The sequence below is a fragment of the Panthera tigris genome, chromosome A2, assembly GCF_018350195.1.
Source record: "Panthera tigris isolate Pti1 chromosome A2, P.tigris_Pti1_mat1.1, whole genome shotgun sequence".
NCBI lineage: Eukaryota > Metazoa > Chordata > Mammalia > Carnivora > Felidae > Panthera > Panthera tigris.
The window spans coordinates 115,859,494-115,880,754 of NC_056661.1; the positions used below are offsets into that span (position 1 = coordinate 115,859,494).

At 41.9% G+C, this 21,261-nt stretch overlaps 1 protein-coding gene across 3 annotated transcripts in view; it reads right to left on the reverse strand.

Annotated features, from left to right (window-relative positions):
- The window catches only part of OSBPL3 (oxysterol binding protein like 3), a 177,754-nt gene that overhangs the window by 108,357 nt on the left and 48,136 nt on the right, over nt 1-21,261 (reverse strand). Inside the window, exons 1-2 of one of the 3 annotated variants that reach the window (XM_042968442.1) lie at nt 14,171-14,286; nt 13,549-14,065 (exon numbers count right to left, since the gene is read on the reverse strand). The exons of 1 other annotated variant lie outside the window; for it this stretch is intronic. The gene's annotated coding sequence lies outside the window, so the exon portion shown is untranslated. Of the gene's footprint in view, nt 1-13,548; nt 14,287-21,261 lie in introns of those variants that run through there. One more of the 3 variants, XM_042968450.1, reaches the window with a different exon arrangement.

A 21,261-nucleotide genomic window follows, 5' to 3' on the forward strand; every position in this document is an offset into this window, starting at 1 on the left:
AGGTGGGTATGTGCCTGATAGTGAGAGACAATAAATGGGACACTGGGATCTAAAGCTAGGCGCAAAGATGAGAAGACAAACCAACCCTTAAAAACCCCCTAAATATACCTTTTAGCACAAACCTTAAAATTTCTCACATACCATTGGGCATTTATCAACTGCTTAAGCAGTGAGTGGCTGGGAGTAAACTCTCAGCTTGCAAATGAGCCACACAGAAATATTTACTGAGGTCATAGGGTCAGCATGGGCATATTAGGACAGAACCCAGGGCTGTACTCTCCATCAGGAGCAAACATCCAGAGACTAAGAGGAAAGTGAAGTAAAAGTCCTAAGCAGATACGTTTAAATATTTCTAAAGAGCGGTTTTATTGTTAGAGAGTCAAAATCCCAAGAACCATTGAATCCTTTGGTAAGAACACTGACTACAACTAAGAACTCTTGGGCCTTGGCCAGAGAGTTGTCCAGCTGACCCTTTGGAGCAACGATCTAATCTGGGCCACACACAGGGTTCCCAGAGGGCACCAGCGAGGCAGTAAGAACACCGCCTCGCCATCTGAGCTGGAGCATATGAATGACTGAAAGCAGAGGGAGGGAGGAAAAAAAACCAGAAGACCAACTCATAAGGGCTATAATGAGCCCCAGATGATCATGAAATCATGATCAGCATATAAACCGAAGCTATCCAATAGAACTTTAGGTGCTGTCTGATACCACAGTCTCTTCCCCTCATGTGGCGGTTGAGCACTTAAATGTGGCCAGTGCAACTAAGACACTGAGTTTTAAATTTTATTTAACTTTAAATAATTTAAACTCACATAGTCCCATGTGGCTGGTAGCTGCCATGTCAGAAACACAGCTTTACCACACCATTCTGAGCAGCTGATTTTTCTCTGCGCTTTGCTTTGGCACAGGACGAGAGAACACCTCGGGACGTCTGGCTCCTGAAATCCTCCAGATGTGTGCTCACCCATACCAACTAGAAAAAGTCAATGGCTGGTATACAGCTGAGTCACCATAAAGGATGATGGCCCAAATTTAAATGTTGTAACTCATCTGGGAAATTTTCCTTCCATCCTCTCCATCGTTTGGAGAGAATGAATTAAAAGGTGAGATGGGCTATTAGTTTTCTACATAAGATCAGAGGGGAATTTTAGTAAGAAGCCCAACAGGTACTTCAAACTCTGCCAGTACAGAGATGAGCTTCTTTAAAAAGATCAGATCCTCAGGGCGCCTGGGTGGCTCAGTGGGTTAAGCATCTGACTTTGGCTCAGGTCATGATCTCGCGGTTCATGAGTTCGAGCCCCGCGTCGGGCTCTGTGCTGACATCTCAGAGCCTGGACATCTCTCTGCCCCTCACCCACTCATACTCTGTCTCTCTCTCTCTCTTTCAAAAATAAACAAACATTAAAAACATCAGATCTTCCAACTCATAAAGCTTCAGTTGAAAACCATTAGGAATGTTACAAAAAGTTGTAAAAAGTTCACATGTCATTTAAGGAATGGCTTATAACGGCTGCTTAGTTTTAAGGCAATAGTCGGTGATAGGAAAAAATCATATTTCGGAACAACAACAACAAAAAAGTTAGTTCACACAACTATCAGACACCAATTTTTTTGGTAGATAAAAATATTTACCACTTGCCACTATCTTCAGAAGGCATCAAAATCCACTCTCCACCAGCCAGGTGCCTTTTCACAGAGTGGGGAGTGAATGTGAGAAGCCTTTTAAGAGTGGTCCTGCACAAGTGACGAGGTCCTAGAAACAGTTCCACAAAGCTGTCCAGTAGTTACCATCTGGCCCGCAGGAAAGCTGTAAATGTGGCAACCAAATAGGAAATTCACCAAGAAAACAGCCAGTCTCCCAACAGTCAAGGGCTTTTATAATCTGATGTCTAATTTACCAACTTAAACTTCTCAGCCACTGCCCAGTATAATAATCACGACCATTTCAGGCAAGCAGACATTCCTAAAAGTTCCCAATTCATGACAGGCATATTCTCACAAACTGCAAGGAGACTGTAAATCAGCACTACCTCTTCAGAAGACAATGTGGCCACAGCAAGGTTGTCCTTCAAAAATAAAGGCAATAGGCAACAGTTTCCAAAAACAACTCAGAAAATATGGCATCCACAGGCCCTTCCCCCGCCCCCCAAAAAGAAAAACCTTAATGACAATGAAGCCCACCAAACGTTAAATTACCAAGAACGACAAAGTCACGGAGAAAAGACCAATGGTTAACAGTGCACTGATTAGGATTAAAGAAGCAGGGGAACAACGAGGGGAATTAAAGCTAGTGAGTGTTAAAAGTATAAATCCTGGGGCACCTGGGTAGCTCAGGCAGTTAAGTGTCCGACTTCGGCTCAGGTCATGATCTCACGGTTTGTGAGTTAGAGTCCCACATCGGGCTCTGTGCTGATGGCTCAGAGCCTGGAGCCTGCTTCGGATTCTGTGTCTCCCTCTCTCTCTGCCCCTCCCCCACTCGTGCTCGCTCTCTCTCTCTCTCTCTCAAAAATAAATAAACATTAAAGAAAATATTTTAAAAAGTATAAATCCTAACAAGATTAAAAATAAAACAAGTGACAGACACCTGAAATCAGGGAGGGACACCAGGCAAAAGTGTCAGATTGTTTATTATATTGCCATAGTGTGTGCAACTCATTGGACTCCCAAGCTGTTGGAGGTGTTCGTCTTTCTTCTGAACTAACAGAACTAACCTCTTCGGATAAAGGATAACTTTTCAAAAGATTGGCAATTTATTTTCCTTTTGTTAAATGTAAGCAAGATCAACTAGAATAGTTTTCCTGTATAACTGTTTAGTTGGACCTCAGGCTTATACAATTATTTCTGCCCACTGTTGATCTATCCATCCCCCTCTGTCCATCTCTCTCACTCTATGCATAGAGGCAAGCCTGAAATCAACGTCAACACTGGTTATTTTCTGGTTGAGATTTTTTGGGTAATGTTTTAATTTCTCCTTCGAATTTTTTTTGTTTTGTTTTGCTTGATTTTTAAAAATAACAAACACGTTCTCCTTCGAATTTTTTTTGTTTTGTTTTGCTTGATTTTTAAAAATAACGAACACGTATCAGGGATATAAAAATGAAACAACAATTACTTTTCTTATTTGCACGGTCCATTTTCCCCAAACGGTCACCGGATCCATGCTTCTCTTATTTCCCCAATACTCACCAACCTCAGATTTGGACTCGAATACCCTCAGCAGTCCTTCATCTCTGATCCTTCTTTCTTTCTGGTTATGTCCCTGTTTGTTTGAAAAACATTCTGCTCCTGGACAGGGAACTTGCCTGTGTCATACCCTGCCTCCACCGTCATCAAGGAGGGCAATGCAGAAACGCCCAAGAATGTAGATGAGAAAAAACAGTGGTGCTTGGGTCTTTTAACTAGAGGTCTGACTGGAAACCGTTGACACTGGAAATCTCATCTGGGCTGCTGTGCCACCACAAGGGTGACATACCAACCCACGGGATTTACCAGAAGTGAAGGTAGCTATACCACTAAGTCCTCTTCTAACCTCTATCTCTTTCTCTTTCTCCCTCTCTCGTTCCGCTCTTCCCCACCCCTTCACCCCCTCTCTTTTAAAAACAGTTAAATAAATAAGCCCCCATCAGACTTGGAAGCAAGAAGGAAGGGTGGGTGTTTGGGTACAGGGAGGGAAGGTAGAAGGGGAGGATCCGAGTCTCCTGCATCCACATTGGTGACTGGATACAGTCTGCTCTACCCCAGAACTCCGGGAAGGCATCCAGTCATAACAAGCTGGGTCTGACAACCCAGAACAAGGTGGCTGTCCATGCTTTGTTTATGCCATAGAAGTCAGTGGCCTTGTTCTCTAAGGGTCCTCTTTCCCCTGCATCTTCCTGTCCTTTACCTTAAGGGGTATGTATCAGAGCAAAAAAGCTGCAGAAATTAAATTTGACAAATTCATCAGATCAGGGATTAATAGGCATTAACTAAACCAAGCTATGCATGTAACAGATTAAAAATAAATAAATATTTAGATCCTGGAAGATAAGGTATTTTATAAATTTTATGTACATATATATGGGTTTCAGGAGTTTGATTAGAGCTCCTAGTTTAAAGGCTGACTTTTTTGGACAGGCCTCTTAGTAACACAACAGACACAATCAGCTTCTACGTATACCAAAGTCATGACTCCCTAGAAACAGCAACTCAAAAAGAGTATAAAATCAGAGTTCATGTTTAAAAAATTAAGGTGTTACCCTGGATCATAATTATTCAAAATGTGCTCTGCTAAATACCAGACCCACAGAATTCTCTGTGAAGAGAAAAATAAGTCCCCCCACACCAGTCACCTTGGGAACTGCTGCTCCTACCTTCCCTCTTGAAGACACAGTGTAATATATGTGGGCACATTAAAGGCTCTGAGAAGTCCTGCAGTTAAAACAAATACCAAATCTGTTAAACAATTTTGTTGAACCTATTCCAAACCTATTTGACCATGGAATGTCTTCTTTGAGGTGACACTTAAGATATTCCCTCAGCCTGGCAATCCTGTCTAGCTTTAAAACTCAGTTATCCTCTGAGTGCATGAAATGATTTGAACCTTTACCTTTAAAGGTTGGTCTATCCATCATGCAGATAATAGCTTAACATGCACAGACACCATTTCTTGGTTACAATTCAGGCTCACAACAGCCAGTAAATAACATTTAGATATTCTTTGCTTATAATTTCATGTCTAGACTTGGTCTAGAGAAACCACAAGAAACCATGACAATCATATAAAAAACAAAAGCAAGTCTCAGAACTGAGAACACAGTTCCCTATTTGACCCAATTTTCCCCTAAAAGCCCTTCCCTTGTCTCTCATTATCACATACCTTCCCCCAAACCCAACTTCCCAACTCCCGTTCCCCTATTGCTTTCTCAAATTTATACTCGGGACTCAGTCCTTTCAACTTCAGTCTGAAACTGCCCCGAAGAGGGGACATCTGAATGGGAAGTATGGCATCATTTGGAGAAAAGAAGTAGCATTCCAGAGAAAGGTACTGTAAATTGACTGGACAAATTGCTAAAAGAAATCTTGTGGAAATTATCTCAGAAAGTAAGCACTTATGCCACTGTTATGCAGGCTCACTTAAAAACACATCTCCAGTAATCTGCACTGTATTTACCCAAATAAAGAAGAAAATGGGATCAACACTTAGTATTTACTTAACAAATGTTTACTGAGCACTTACTATTGGTCAGGGACAATCCTAGATGGCGGGGATCAAACAGTAAACAAAGCCTGAAACAGTGTACTACAAACAATCCTACAGACCAGACTAGGAAACTTAACCATATGATAACCTTGGGGAAAACAGTTTCTAAACTGAAGAAGGCTGATTTTAAGGAAGACCTTAAAACCATCTCATAAGGCACAAAGAAAATTTTCTGGCATCCATGAAAAGGGGACAGGAAAGGCAATACATACTTATTTTGGAACTTTTATTTCCCAGACACCATGCTAGATGCTTTTACATATGTTAGGATATTTAATTCTCAGAATGCTGCCTTGACTTAGGCTTTAAGCTTCATCCTTACAGTTAAGAAACCGAGACAAAGCTAGTGGTCAAACTTTTGCAACATGCCCGATTCCGAATCCATACATTTCACACGTGGATAGTGAGACTCAACCAGAAACAGAATTCAAGGCTGCTTCAAAGCAACATTTCTCCTAGCACTTTAAGATGGCAGAGAAAAGATGTATCAAAACGTGTGATGTAAAAGAGTGGACATCAACATCGTATGAAGAAATAATCTTCACAAATCTGTAGGAATCACAGTTTCCAATTTTAAAACTTACTACAAAGCTACAGGAATCAAGCCAGTATTCAGTGACTTAAAGGGAGGCATACAGATGCAGGGAACAGGATTGAGAATGCAGAAATTAAACCCACAACGTGGTCAATTCATTTGGAACAAAGGTGACAAGACAACTTAATGGGCAAAGAACAGTCTTATCTACAAATGGTGCTGGAAAAAAAGTGGATATTCTCATGTAAAAGTGGATATTCACAATGTCATACCATATAAAAAAATGTACTCAAAATAAACTAAAGACCTAAATGTAAAAGCTCAAACTCTAAAATCTTTTAAAGAAAACACAGGGATAAACTTTCCTGACCTTAAATTAGGTCATGCTCTATTAGCTATGACACCTAAAGCAAAAGCAATAAAAGAAAAAAGTAGTAAGTTGGACTTTATAAAAATTAAAAACCTTTATGCTTCAAAGGATAACATCAACAGAATGAAGAAACAATCCAAGAATGGGAAAAATATTTGCAAATCATATACCTGAGACAGGTCTAGTATCCAGAAAACATAGAGTTGTTACAACTCAACAGTGAAAAAGCAACCCAGTTTTTTTTTAAACAGGCAAAGGACCTGAAGAGATACTTCTCCAAAGAAAACAACACAAATGGTCAATAAGCACATGAAAAAAACACTCAACCTCATTAATCATGAGAGAAATGCAAATAAAAGCTACAAAAAAATACCACTTCACACCCTTTAGGATGGCTACGATAATAAACAAAGAAACCAACAAGCCCACAGGCATGTCAGCAAGGATGTAGAGAAATTGGTGGGGATGTATACATTGGGAAACCGTCTGAGGGTTCCTCAAAAAGTTAAACACAGTTACCATATGAGGCAGCAATTCCACGCCCAGGTATATACCCAAGGGACTTGAAAACACATGTCCACAGAAAAACTTATACAAGAATGTTCACAGCAGCCTAATTCATAAACATTAAAAAGTAGAAAATCCACGGGGTGCCTGGGTGGCTCAGTCGGTTAAACGTCTGACTTCAGCTCAGGTCATGATCTCACAGTTCGTCAGTTCAGGCCCCACGATGGGCTCTGTGCTGACAGCTCAGAGACTGGAGGATGCTTCAGATTCTGTCTTCCTTTCTCTCTGTCCCTTCCCCGTTTGTGCTGTTTCTCTCTCTTTCAAAAATAAATAAACATTAAAAAAATGTTTAAAAAAAAAACTTTAAAAAAAGCGGAAAATCCCATGTCTTATCAACTACTGAATGGATAAACAAAAAGTGGAATATCTATATGTTATGTGTTGAAAGTGTTGTCATCCCAAAATTCATAAATTGAAGCCTAATCCCCAATGTGATGGTTATTTGGAGGTGAGGCCATTGTAAGCTAATTAGACCATTAGGGTGGAGCCTTCATGAATGAGATTAGTGCCCTTATAAAAAAAAAAAAAAAGAAAGAAAGAAACCTTGCTTCTCTCTGCTGTCAGCCACGTAAAACTATAGGAAGACCATAACCATCTACAAGCCAGGAAGGGGGCTCTCATCAGACACTGGATCTGCCAGTACCTTGACCTTGGATTTCCCAGACTCCAAAACTGTAAGAAAGCAATGCCTACTTGCTATTGAAGCCAACCAGTCTACAGTCATTTGTTAGAGGAGCCCAAACTGACTAAGATACCATATAATGGAATATTATTCAGCTATAAAAAGGAATAAAACATTGAGGCATGTACAACATGGATGACCTTTGAAAACATGCTAAGTGAAGGAAGAGAGATTAAAAAAAAAAAAAGGCCACATATCATAGGATTCCATTTACATGAAATGTCAGAATAAGCAAATCTACAGAGACAGAAAGTAGATCAGTGGTCTGAAGGTGGGCAAATGGGAAAGGACAGAATTTCTTTTGGGTGACAAAAATGTACCAGAATTAGATGATGGTGATGGTCACACAATTTTGTGAATTTACTAAAAAAAAACCAAACAAACAAACAAAAAAAACACTGACTTATACACTTTAGAGGGGTAAATTTTTTGGTATATGAATTGTATATCGATAAAATAATCCCCCCTCCTAAAAATAACCTTTGAATAAAACAGAACCAGACACTCAGTTATCCATCTCTCCACAACAACCACTGGAACGAGGTAAATCCACTTTTGCTGAGTCAGATATGTGACACTGGGATCTAGTCCTAAGACCCAAAAAAGAACTATTCTGTATTCTGAAAGAGACGACGCTTCGGTGGGAAGTTTTACGAACCCCCTGCCGTGACTGCTGTAACGCAGGATATTCAATTACAAACACATGAGCAATGTTAATATCAACATGGGAGCCTATCACTTCAGATCAGTCTACATGAGGCCTCTGAATCTAGATGCTCTAGTGAATGCACTAGAAAGGAGAGAATGAAAGAGCTAAGTCAAAGGTCAAAGTCAACTCCAACACATGGAGACACCATTACAAATGACAAGAGTGGCCCACCCTGCATGCCTCATTAGTCATCCTACAAATCATGAACAGATCACGGACACGCCTCCTCAAGTGAGAGGCTGTTGACAAGCATACCCAGAAGTGAAACACAGGGTCTTCCCTCCAAGATCTCGAAGCCGTTCTTCTCTGGAAGGCAGTACCAGCCTCTCCCACCAAGGGCCTATTTACAAGCAATCAGGGGTCTAACGAAAACCCTCACCGAATGATTAAAAGCCAAATCTGGATATGGTATTACAATGACTTTCAAGCTCTGAAACGGTTGATCTTTGATCTGTACACCTGCTTTACATTTAGCAATGATTCAGACCCACGTCACAAAAAAAAAAAAAAAGAAAGAAAAAAGTTTACTATGACTTTAATTCTCAGAAATACCGCCATGTAGGTTAAAATAGATAACGTGTACACACATAGTCACATGAGCCAACCCATCACCAGTCAAAAGAACGCCGAGCTAATGAAAAGCCTGAATCCCATTGTCTACAGTAAAAGAGCAGGATAAAATTGAGCAAGCACAAGTAATTCCAACTTTTGAGAGGTTATGTTCTGAAAGGCAGTTATAACTCAGCTGTTTGAAACTCAAAACATTTTTCCCTAGAAAGCTGTTAGCTTGTGATCATATACTCAGGCTAGCCCAGAGAGACCTATGCAATGCACTTATAGTAGAGAGACGATGGCACTTCTTACAGGGAGGGAAATGCCTTCCAAGTTCAACTCCAGAATGCAGCTCAGCAGCAGCACCCCAACCGCAGCATCCAGAAATAGGATGGGAATGCTCTGGTCCCATCACTCCCCAGATGTTCCAAACTGGTGGACAAATACAAGACACAGTCCACAGTGGGAACCCCTTCTTACTCCCATGCAGACACAAGAGTCCTTCACAAGGACCTCTAAGGCTGGGTGAGTATGTGGTTCTTTGCTCCTCTCCCAAAGTTCTAATTTCAGTAAATGTCTGCTTATCCGGAAACGAAAGCAAACCAAAGAATTCACAGTGCAAGGTTTTTTTCAACCTTTGTTGAACTTCAACATTCATATAGCAAGTCATATTGCTGAATTTTTAAAAATACACGTTTTAGGGGCACCTGGGTGGTTGGTTGTCGGTTGAGCGTCCGACTTCGGCTCAGGTCATGATCTCACGGCCCATGAGTTCGAGCCCCGCGTCGGGCTCTGTGCTGACAGCTCAGAGCCTGGAGCCTGTTCCGGATTCTGTGTCTCCCTCTCTCTGACCCTCCCCCGTTCATGCTCTGTCTCTCTCTGTCTCAAAAATAAACGTTAAAAAATTTTTTAAGAATAAATAAAAATAATAAAAATAAAAATACATGTTTTAGAGAAGATACATGAAAAGTGATGGATTTCAGCAACTTCTCCAATGTTTCCACGGTCACTGTAGATTCCACTTTTCATCACTCCTGTATCCTGTACCTAGTAGAGAGGCTGCATATAGCAAACACCGCAAGGACACCCGTGGAATCTGTACTATTAACATCATCAGTATTGTACATGTCATTTACTTTTAAAATACCCTAGTGTTTGTACACTGTGACAGGGACTAACAGGATTGGCCTGGCCTCAGAAGAGATATCACTTCGGTGAAAAATAGAAAATAATGATTAAAAAATAATAACTGGCCACAAATGCTATAGTGTCTGGGCTGTGTCACAAAGAATTCCAGGGGTGCCTAGGTGGCTCAGTCAGTTAAGTGTCCGACTCTTGATTTTGGCTCGGTCATGATCTTGCAGTTGTGAGACTGAGCTCCATGTCGAGCTCTGCATGGACAGCATGGAGTCTGCTAGGGATTCTCTCTCTCCCTCTCTCTCTCTGCCCCTCCCCCTGCTCACTCATGCATATTTTCTCTCTCTCTCAAAATTAAAAAAAAAAAAAAAAGAATTCCAACAGGAAGCAGTGAGATACACTGGGGGAAGCACAAACTTGGGTGGTAGAAAAGCAGGCTTGACCTCACCCACGGCATAACTTTGAAAGAGCTCCCTCTTTGTGCCCCAAGTTCCTCAACCACAGAACTAGTCTCACTCAGGGAATTGTGTGGCTGAGTGGCCAAGGTGGGAGGGAAATTAAATTTTCAGTGGATACCCTTGGTGACTTCAGAATGTGGTTTCACAAATTTGAACCACTCATTGAACAACTGAAGAAACAGGATGCATCAGGAGACTGACCGTTACAACAACCCCACATGAGAACTGGGAAGTGTGGAACAGCTGAGGCCACCTGTCCGAAGCCCTTCTCTCACCACCTCCTGGCTCTCCTCTGATGTACCCTGAGCTGCCGGCTCAGCCCCCAGTTTAGTCTGACCTCATTCTAGTCTGACCACCTGGTTCTGACTCACAGCCTTGCCGTTCACCCTCCTGGCTAATCCCCCAGCCCCGCTTCAGGTTTTCAGGTCAAGGATCTTTGTCTCCGCCACACTAACCACAACCTGCCATGCGTGCACTAACCTGGAGCTTCTTGGGTAAAAGTGACAAATTGCCCTCCTTATAGAAAGCCACAGGGTCGATTCTGAATACAAAGTGAGCTTATTACCTTAGGGTCAATACAGAAAGAGGAAAAAAAAAAAGGAAAGAAAAAAAGAAATGGCAGGGATGAGTTAACACTTCTAGGAGCAGAAAAAAAAGAAAAAGAGAAAAGCAAACCTGTTTAAGTAGGACCATCAGAGATACTCTGCAGTATACCCCATCTGCCCATCCTGCACACATGGGGTCAAAGATGGGCCAGCCGAGCAAATTCTTCTCCACTTCAGGGACAGCAAATCTCATCCTAAGAGATAGTTTCCATCAACTGTCATAGATTACCTTTCAAGAGAGGGTGTGCAGTAATCTTTCTTGGATAGGCCCACAAAGAACACAAGACACGTTTTTGAGTTGTCTTTGCAGAGAGGAGCTCATCACAACGGGGGTAATGGGGGAAGGTGGTGTCAGGACTATACAGAGTCTGGGGTGACTGTGGCTCAGTCGGTTAAGTGTCTGACCGGCTCAGGTTACGATCTTTCGGTTTGTGAATTCAAGCCCCGTGTCGGGCTCTGTGCTGACAGCTCAGAGCCTGAAGCCTACTTAGGATTCTGTGTCTCCCTTTCTCTGTGTCCCTCCCCTGCTTGTGCTCGCTCTCTCTCTCTCTCTCTTTTTCGCTCTCTCAAAAATAAACATTAAAAAGAGAGAGAGAGAGAGAGAGATGACTATACACAGTCTTACGATAGGCACCAAGCAAACATGAGAGAATCGCAGGGCAGGGTAGGCAGACTGAGAGGGACTGAAAGACGAAGAGAGACAGGCCGACCAGAAACACAGAGGAATGCAGAACGAGGCTCACAGAAAGACAGACAGACAACACACACAGGCAACAAGACGCAGCCAGGGGCAAAGTAAGAGAACAGAAGAGACAAATTAGATGGAGAGGCAGAGCGGGGTGGGAGACCTGGCGGGAGAATGCAGACTTTGGTGGATTGCTGCCAAGTTCCAGCTGTGCTTCCTATGGCCTGCCCTGGGCATGACCCGCCACCCCCCCCAGTCATGCAACAAAACCCTCCTTACCTGACCCAGTTGTATGTTCTATTTCCACATGGAAAATTAGAAAAGTAATTTAAAATGTCAATACCCAATGATGGGAAGGACTGGAAAATTTTGACACCTATTACTGATAGCAGTATAAATAAGTAAAAATATTTGGGAAACCTATTGAGCAATTGTTTATCAAAATGTTATAAAATATTCTCACTCAATATTTATAATAGGGAAAAAAGTAGATACAATCTTAAGGCCCAACAGTAGGGGGAAAGTTAAGCAGATTAACACTAGAATATATTATTTCATGTCAGGAGTAATACTGCCTCTAAAATCATCTGTGAGGAATGTAATCTGTAAATCGTTCATGTTAAAAGAAACATGCTAAATATAAAAGTGCAGAAAACTAAAAATATAAGTTATAAAGATCATACACTTAACATTCAAAGAGATAATGGGAGACTACATTTGGATGGCAAACTGAAGGGGTTTTTCCCTTTCTCATTATTAATGTACTTTCAACATTTTAATAAGAATATATTCAGGGGGTGCCTGGGTGGCTTAGTCGGTTGGGCGACCGACTTCGACTCAGGTCATGATCTCACGGTCCGTGAGTTCGAGCCCCGCGTCGGGCTCTGTGCTGACTGCTCAGAGCCTGGAGCCTGTTTCAGATTCTGTGTCTCCCTCTCTCTCTGACCCTCCCCCGTTCATGCTCTGTCTCTCTCTGTCTCAAAAATAAATAAACGTTAAAAAAAAAATTAAAAAAAAAAAAAGAATATATTCAGGATGATATATCTAATCACTTAAAATGATGCGGAGGAAATAGTGAGCATCTATTCCCTTCCACTTTTGCACTTGATTTTCTCAGGCTGTGACTCACCCCTATTGCTATGGTCTCGGTATGGATTCGTGCAAAGAACCGCTACTCCAAGAACCGGGGTCACCCAGTTAACCTTCTTGCCAATACTGTTACGTGGACATTTATTTACTACACATGCCTGCCCACCTTGTATGAAACTGAGTTTAACTGGTGCAGATACACTGATGGGGCAACTTCTTACTTTCCGAGGCAGCCATTCCACTTTTAAATGTTTTGATGATGTCAATGATGTCCAGCTTAATCTGCATTCCCGAGGCTTATGAGAGAGGCCTGTCAACCTCCCGGAAGTCAGGAGACTATCCCGTGTCCCACAAGGTCCCCTCTCCCCCCAGATATTGAGACTTATAGTTGTGCTGCTCAAAGTTCTGCCCAGGGAATCAGACTTGTCCTGGCTCAGGCTGGTCGTTGATTTTCCCTTCTTTAGGGATAATTCAAAGTAGCTACATACAGTTGTCACTCGTGTCCCCTTTTTCATTTCTTTTTTACGTACATACGTGCATACATGCAAAGGGGACAAGGGAGGAGGCATATAGTAATTTACTGTTTTTACATATGCCTTCGGGTCTTTACAACGTAAGAGCACAGGAGACCTATACATATAATAGACATTCAAAAGTGTTATTAACGATTACTAAATGGCAAAAAACAAGTAAGTAAATAAAGATTACTAAGTGCCACAGAATTCAAGATTTTAAATCCCACATAGGTGAGCATGGGGTCTGAGTAAAAGGAGCCAACAGATGAAACATATCACCCTGGTAGGTCACCCCTTTTAACATGCAGCCCAGAAGCATGGGTAGATGGAAGGTAGTAAGGTCGGTGTATTTACCTTTCTTATTTGTCATCTAGGCCTTGGAACCCTAGAAAGGATGCCTACCTATTGTCATAACGTGGCCGGATGCCTTTTCAAGACTGGAAGTAATATCCTAATTCCGGCCCAAATACTCCAAGGCCCAAGGCATTTCCTACACCTCTCCTTGCTGGGCCTCTCAATTAATAACAAAAACCTTCTTCCTTCCAAGCGGCCAGGAGGCAGGCTTGCTTGAAGCGAGTAGTACCGAAAGGTTATCAGATGATTTCTACAAGGACGGCTTTTCTTTCAGATTCAATTCCTGAGGATGGAAAACTTCACCGCAGGAGCAATCGCTAACTTCTCGGGGCTACAAATGCGTTCGGCAGTTCCTACTCCCATGGGAATGTTCCACTGCCCTTCTCTGTCAACTGTGGCAAACAGTATTGCTGGTTTGCACAGAAGAGGAGAAAACAGGAAGAGAGCAGGTTCTACTAACAGTGTGTTGAAGTCAGGTTTTCTCCTTTACGCTTCAGTGTGGCTAGAGGCCAGAGAGCTGGCTGGTTTGACATGGACAAGCCCGCAGCCATGATCTTCCCCGTATCTGTGACACGAAAAAGGTTGAGTGGAACAGCTGTTTCGGCTTCCGTGGATCACTTTTAAGACAGAGTGACACTTTTAAGACAGAGTTTTAAGATATAAAACTTACTCTGGTACATTAAAATGATCCTTAAATAGCTCTAGAGTAAAACCTTGTCAGCCTTCAGGGTTGCACCCGTGTGGTGAAGAGGCAGACAAGATTGCTAGGTGGACCCCTCTCATTTGGGACGAGTGGCTACTGGAAACTGTTACATCTTTACGACTAGAACAATGACCCTCTGAGGGTTCTGAGTTGAGGGAAATGATAGTAACTATTCGCAGCTATGGAAACAGTGTTTACGAGATGGACACCCTTCATATAAAGCTCTGCGGTACTTGGTTTGAACATGTCAGGACGTGTCATGCCCCTGTTCAAACGTCTTCAGTGGATACTCATGACCTACAAATAACTGACAATCTGGCTGTAAATCAGAATCATCTGTGCACATTTAAGAAAACCAAACATGCTCAAGTCCTCTTCCTGAAGATGCTAATTCAACAGGCTTGGGATCTAGGTATGAACATTTTATTTATTTATTTTTTTTTTTTTTTTTTAATTTTTTAACGTTTATTTATTTTTGAGAGAGAGACAGGGCATGAACGGGGGAGGGTCAGAGAGAGGGAGACACAGAATCCGAAACAGGCTCCAGGCTCTGAGCTGTCAGCACAGAGCCCGACGCAGGGCTCGAACTCACGGACCGTGAGATCATGACCTGAGCCGAAGTCGGCTGCTCAACCGACTGAGCCACCCAGGCGCCCCTATGAACATTTTAAAAACAAGTCTTCCAGATGATTAAAACACACTGGATCGAGGGCTACCGGTTTACAGAAAGAGGTCTCAAGCCTTATGTGCTACACACAAGCCTCAATTCCCATAATTAGCCACCTCCAACTTCACCTTCCAAGGACACCAAACCACGTGCAGTTCTGCACAAACTGTCCCTGAGCCTTTGCAGGAGCCACCCCTGCCCCCATTGTGAGTATGAAAGATTAGCCGCCATCCAGGTTGCAGCTCAAATGAGGCTTTCTGACCATCCCTCCCTAACATTTTCAGATACACAAAAGATACAAAGGAATGTAAACATACCACTACAGAAATCATCAGATCACAAAGGAAGAGAACAAGAAAAGAATAGAGGAACAAGGGAATTACAAAAGAGCCAGAAAATCATTAACAAAAATGGCAATAAGTACATACCTATCAAAAATCACCTTAGATGTAAATGAACTAAATTCTCCAATCAAAGATGGAGTGTCTGAATGGGTAAAAAAAAAAAAAACAACAGAAGTAAAGACACATGGACTGAAAGTGAAGGAATTAGAAAAAGATATTCCATGCAAATAGAAATCAAAACTTGGATAGCTATACTTCTACCAGACAAAATAGACTTTCAGGCAAAGACTATAATTAGAGACAAGGAAGGTCATTATATAATGATAAAGAGGTCAATCCAACAAAAGGTGTAATGTGTGTAAATATTTATTATGCACCCAGCATAGGAGCACCTAGATGTATAGAGCAAAGGTTAACAGATCTAAAAGAAGAAATAGGTAGCAATACGACAATGGCAGGGGGTTTTAATGCCCCACTTCTGTCAATGAATAGATCATGCAGACAGAAAATCAGTAAGAAAACATTGGCCTTAAATGACAAGTTAGACTAGATGGACTTAACATCCCCAGGCTGGCATACACCAACCAGACAGCCCGCCCGTGCACATAACTTATGCTAGCAATCACATTTGTCACGATGCAGTATTTATTTGCATGCCTCCTTACTGAACTGTGAGCTCCTGGAGAACCCACATTACTCTTTTTCTTCTTTATATCCTGCTGTCAGGAAAAATACCTGTCATATGATAGGTACTCAATCAATTTTTGGTGAATGAACTAATAAACGCACCCCTGTGAAAGTAACATAACCAAAAGTGTAACAAAGGATCCTGTTGGCATTCTTTTGTTTCAGTTGAGGAAAAGAAAACTTCAATAAATAAAAATCACATTTTTATTCAATTAGATTCTCCATAAGGTGCCTTGGGTTCTAAAAGTTACTTAAATATCCTCAAGCACACTAAAGGGAAAGCTCTTGGGAATCTCAGGCTCTGCTAGAAGCAATGCGGCTTTCATCTTATGTCTAGAACTCATTTCAAGGGGACTCCTATGACTTCATTTCTAGTCTCAGATACTGCTGAAAGAAGTCTCTGAAAGAAGCTTGCAGGAGAATTGGCAAGACAAAGATATATTGTATATGCAGTAGAGACTTTTCTGAATAGCATTTTGCTAAGCTACAGGCTTACAGAATTTAAAATAGGACTCAGAACATCGACTGTGATGCCAACATTTCTATTTTTAGACTTTTTAGCAGAGAATATGGCTATAAATTCAATCTACTCAGTCTACAAATCCTCTAAACTTCCTCCTAGAGAACAGAAAAGCACTTGGCATTTCTCCGGGTATTATTTTATTTGCATATGTAGTTATGCTGGTAAAATTTTGGTAACTAAAGAAGAATTAATAACTGAAGCTCTAAATGATTCCCATGATTACTGCTTAAGTTGGCAAAATATCCTCAAGCACAGAAGAAACTTGCTCATGGAAATGTACATGGGTGGATTGTTCAGTTTTTTTCACCATGGTAGGCTTGCTTGTAGTTACATCTGTGTTCTCAGACGAGTGCCACAGGGACCATCACACAAGGACCACAGATATTTTGAGAGAGAAAATGGGACCACAGAAAATTCAATGGCATAGTCAAAATATTTTATGCTTTATACCAAGTGTGCTTTGCTGTTTGACACCCTGGCTTCTCATGATCCTATTTCTTATTTTGTAAAAAATTCAACTACATTGAGGTATGATTTATATACAACAAAATCCACCCCTGTTAAGTGTATAATTTGATGATTTGGACACAGGTATACACCTATGCCAACTACAGAACACCTCCCTCACCAAAAAGTGCCCTTATGCAATCAACTCCCACACTCACTCACCCCTCGGATTTCTGTCACTTTCAGTTAGTTTTGTCTGTTCTAGAGCTTCATATAAATGGAATCATGCAGAATTTGCTTCTTGTGTCTGCTTTTTTCCACATGGTTTTGGGTTCCAGCTACGGTATATCAGCAATCCCTTCCCCTTCTTTGCCGAACTAGTATTCCATTGTATAAATATATACCGCAAGTTATCTGTTCACCAGCTGATGAACATATGAACTGTTTCCAGCTTTTAGTTGTTATAATAAAGCTGCATTGAATATTCGTATATGGGCCTTTCTCTTGGGTAAATGCATAGGAGCAGAGCTGTTAGGCCACAGGGAAAGTGTGTTTAACATTAGAAACTGCCAAACTGCCTTCCAAAGTAGCTGTGTCTTTCTCTACTCCTACCAGCCATGCCTCCTGACCTCTCCAGTTGCTCTATATCCTAGTCAACACTTGATATTGTCAGTCTTTTACATTTTAGCCATGCTGGTGGATATAGGTGTACCTCATTGTGGTTTGATTTACAAGGTATGAATCCTGTTTCCTTCAGCATTCAGTCCTGGAACTGAATGTTACCTTACATGGCAATGTGGTATAATAAAAGATCACTGGGTCAGTTTCTGGAGTCTTGAATTTTATCACCAACTTTGTCCCTAAACAGTTGCATAATGCTGTAAAACCCATCCATCCTGACCTCATTTTTCCCCCTCTCCATAAAACGGTTAAGTCAGCCCAAATGAGTCTTAAATTCTTGCTCTAAATAAAAATGAACATAAGTGAGTTTTATCAAAAGCAACAAATTCCTTTCAAAATAGTTATGCATTATTTTTACATAATGTCCCATAGTTATCAAAGAGAATTTGTATCAGGGCGCCTGGGTGGCTCAGTCGGTTGAGCGTCAGACTGCAGCTCAGGTCATGATCTCGCAGTCTGTGAGTTCAAGCCCGGCATCGGGCTCTGTGCCGACAGCTCAGAGCCTGGAGCCTGCTTCGGATTCTGTGTCTCCCTCTCTCTCTGCCCCTCCCCTGCTCGCTCGTGTGTGTGTGTGTGTGAGTGTGTGTGTGTGTGTGTGTGTGCGCGTGTGTGTGCATGCAGTGTACTTCCAAAGGCTTTTATCTATCAAGGGGAAAAGGAAAATAATCCACCTGCCATCAATTCAGTTGATCATTAGCCTTTCCTGGGTCACTAACATCTTTAAAAGTCTAATGAAAATTAGACATTCCAGAAAAACAATCCTATGGCTTTGCATAGCCCCAAGAGGTTCAGCACCATGAAGGCCTTCTGTGGAGCCTTAAAGGCTCAAGGACCCCGGGCTTAGAAGAAGGGCACGATTAAATAAATTCGTCAGTGTGATTTCTGCTGACAATAATTCAAACATAGCCTATATATCCAAAAAGAAGGCAACAAACCTCTCCTAACCCAAATCCCCAATATATACATGGTATAAGCTGAAGATTTTTTTGTTAATTCCAAAAAGTATTGAATATTCTCTCAAGAAGTATATGTTCAGAGGTAGAAAGTGAGTATTGGGGATGCTCCTGGACATCCATTCCCCAATCATGGCCCCTCCAACATCAGAGTAAGCCAACAAGTATGCATAGTCATTTGAGTGGGTGATGTCAGTGCCTTCTGTTTCTAGAATAGGTTTATTCTAAAAGGAGGAATTCATTATGGGGCACAGAGGAAGGAGAGTAAATGGCTAGAAAAATGTATGTGAACAAACTGATATGATTTAATGTTGAGACATTCAGAAATCTGGGTGAAAAAAAAGATAATTTGAGAATTCTGGCTCATAAGGCAAGTGTCTGTGGTAAGTGGAATAACAACCCCCAAATATATCCACAGTCTAATCTCTGGTACCAGTGAATGTTACTTTATATGGCAAAATGGACTTTAGAGATGTGATTAAAGTAAGGCCCTGGAGACGGGGAGATTATTCAAGATTATCCATGCAGGGCCCATGCAAGCACAGGGTCCTTACAAGAGAAAGGCAAGAGATCAGTTAGTAGACAGCAATGTATTGAGATGCGAGGATGGAAAATGAGATGTGATTGATGTGGGGCCACGAGCCAAAGAACGCAGGTAGTCTATAAAAGTTGGAGAAAGCAAAGAAGTACATTTTCCACAAAAGCCTCCAGAAGAACACAGCCCTACTGACAAACTGATTTTAGACTTCTGACCTCCAGAACTGTAAGGGAACAAATGTGTATTGTTGGAAGCCACGAAACTAAACAATTTAGTTCTGTTATAGCAGCAATAGGAAACTAATACATTTTCCATCTTTTTTTTTAGATGGTAAGGAAGCAAAGGGAAGTATGAAACTGCATATGAAAAAAGTATTTTCTGATGAACAACAAATACCTCCATTGACAAGGCTAAGAATAGTTCAGATGTGGCTCTGAGCTAGCAACACATGAGAAAGTTATGTGAAAGACACTGAACTAGGAGTTAGAAAATATGGATTCTCATCCTCGCTCTAAGTACAGCTATGTGTCATCAGGCAAGCACAAACTCTGGGTCTCAGTGATTGACTTTTTTTTTTTTTTTAATTTTTTTTTTTTTTTAACGTTTGTTTATTTTTGAGACAGAGAAAGACACAGCATGAACGGGGGAGGGGCAGAGAGAGAGGGAGACACAGAATCAGAAGCAGGCTCCAGGCTCTGAGCCATCAGCCCAGAGCCCGACGCGGGGCTCGAACTCGCGGACCGCGAGATCGTGACCTGAGCTGAAGTCGGACACTTAACCGACTGAGCCACCCAGGCGCCCCAGTGACTGACTTTTAAAATGAAACACAGACTACACGAATTCTAATGTCTCCTTAACAAAGGCCAGAGGACTTTCTCTACTGATTAGTTCTAACCAGCGGCTAAGTTTTCGCATTACCTACTTCTTACATGTCTTTTCTGAATCCTTTTACCACCCTGTGAGGCTGGCCACACATTTCCTGTTCTCACCTGAAAGAAGTGATGTCATTTGCTCATCATCTTTGGGATTTGGATATAGGTCTATCTGACTGGAGGCCACCTTCTTATTCATTGTTTTGTGCTGTCTTTGATGGCCACCAACACAAACCAGGAGCATGGTTATGCTGGAGAACATTGTAGGGCAGTGGGAAGACTAAACTGCCTCATATCCAAGCATTTTATTTATTTTTATTTATTTATTTTTTTAACGTTTATTTTATTTTTGAGACAGAGACAGACAGAGCATGAATGGGGGAGGGGCAGAGAGAGAGAGAGACACAGAATCGGAAGCAGGCTCCAGGCTCTGAGCCATCAGCCCAGAGCCCGACGCGGGGCTCGAACTCACGGACCGCAAGATCGTGACCTGAGCTGAACTCAGATGCTTAACCGACTGAGCCACCCAGGCGCCCCTATCCAAGCATTTTAAATGCCAGACATTCAAGAATGAACTTTCTGGGATGACTTTTTAAAACAAAAGAAACCTTTCAAGACACAAGGTGGCCTCAGAGGGCAGACACCCAACTGTTCTATAGAGTAAAATGCTATGTCACAAGCCAGTGAAACGTCTTTCCTTCACATTCAAATTCCACACTGGGCCTACACTGCTGCAGCCACTCCAGTCTTCACGGTTCACAGGAGGAGAATGGAAAGGCTGCTGCCCAAAATAGTTTAATAAGGCCAGCAATGATTCATGGAGTAATAACAGGCCAAGCAGGCAGATGCCTGCAGAACTGGGGCCCAGCTGACAGGGGGGTTCATGGCTCAAGGTTACAACAGAGAACAAAGAGGACATTCATTACACATGTTCAAGGAGGGAAAGATCATTAGTACCACCTGCAAAATCCCAAAAAGGAAATCAAATATGAGGTAATTCACCTTGACAATTTATTAATGCCGTCCTAGAGTTTAATGGCTTTGTTTGTTTGTTTTGAGAGAGAGAGAGAGAGACAGAGAGAGAGAGAGAGAGAGAGAGAGAGAGAGAGCATGAGAAGGGCAGAGAGAGAGGGAGACACAGAATCCGAAGCAGGCTCCAGGCTCCACGCTTTCAGCACAGAGTCCAACGCGGGGCTTGAACTCACAAACCATGAGATCATCACCTGAGCTGAAGTCAGATGCTTAACCAACTGAGCCACCCAGGTGCCCCAATGCTGTCCTAGATTCTAAAAGCAATAGACTCATAAAGGTCAAAAGCAACCATGCAAACAAAAGCCTTTAGCATG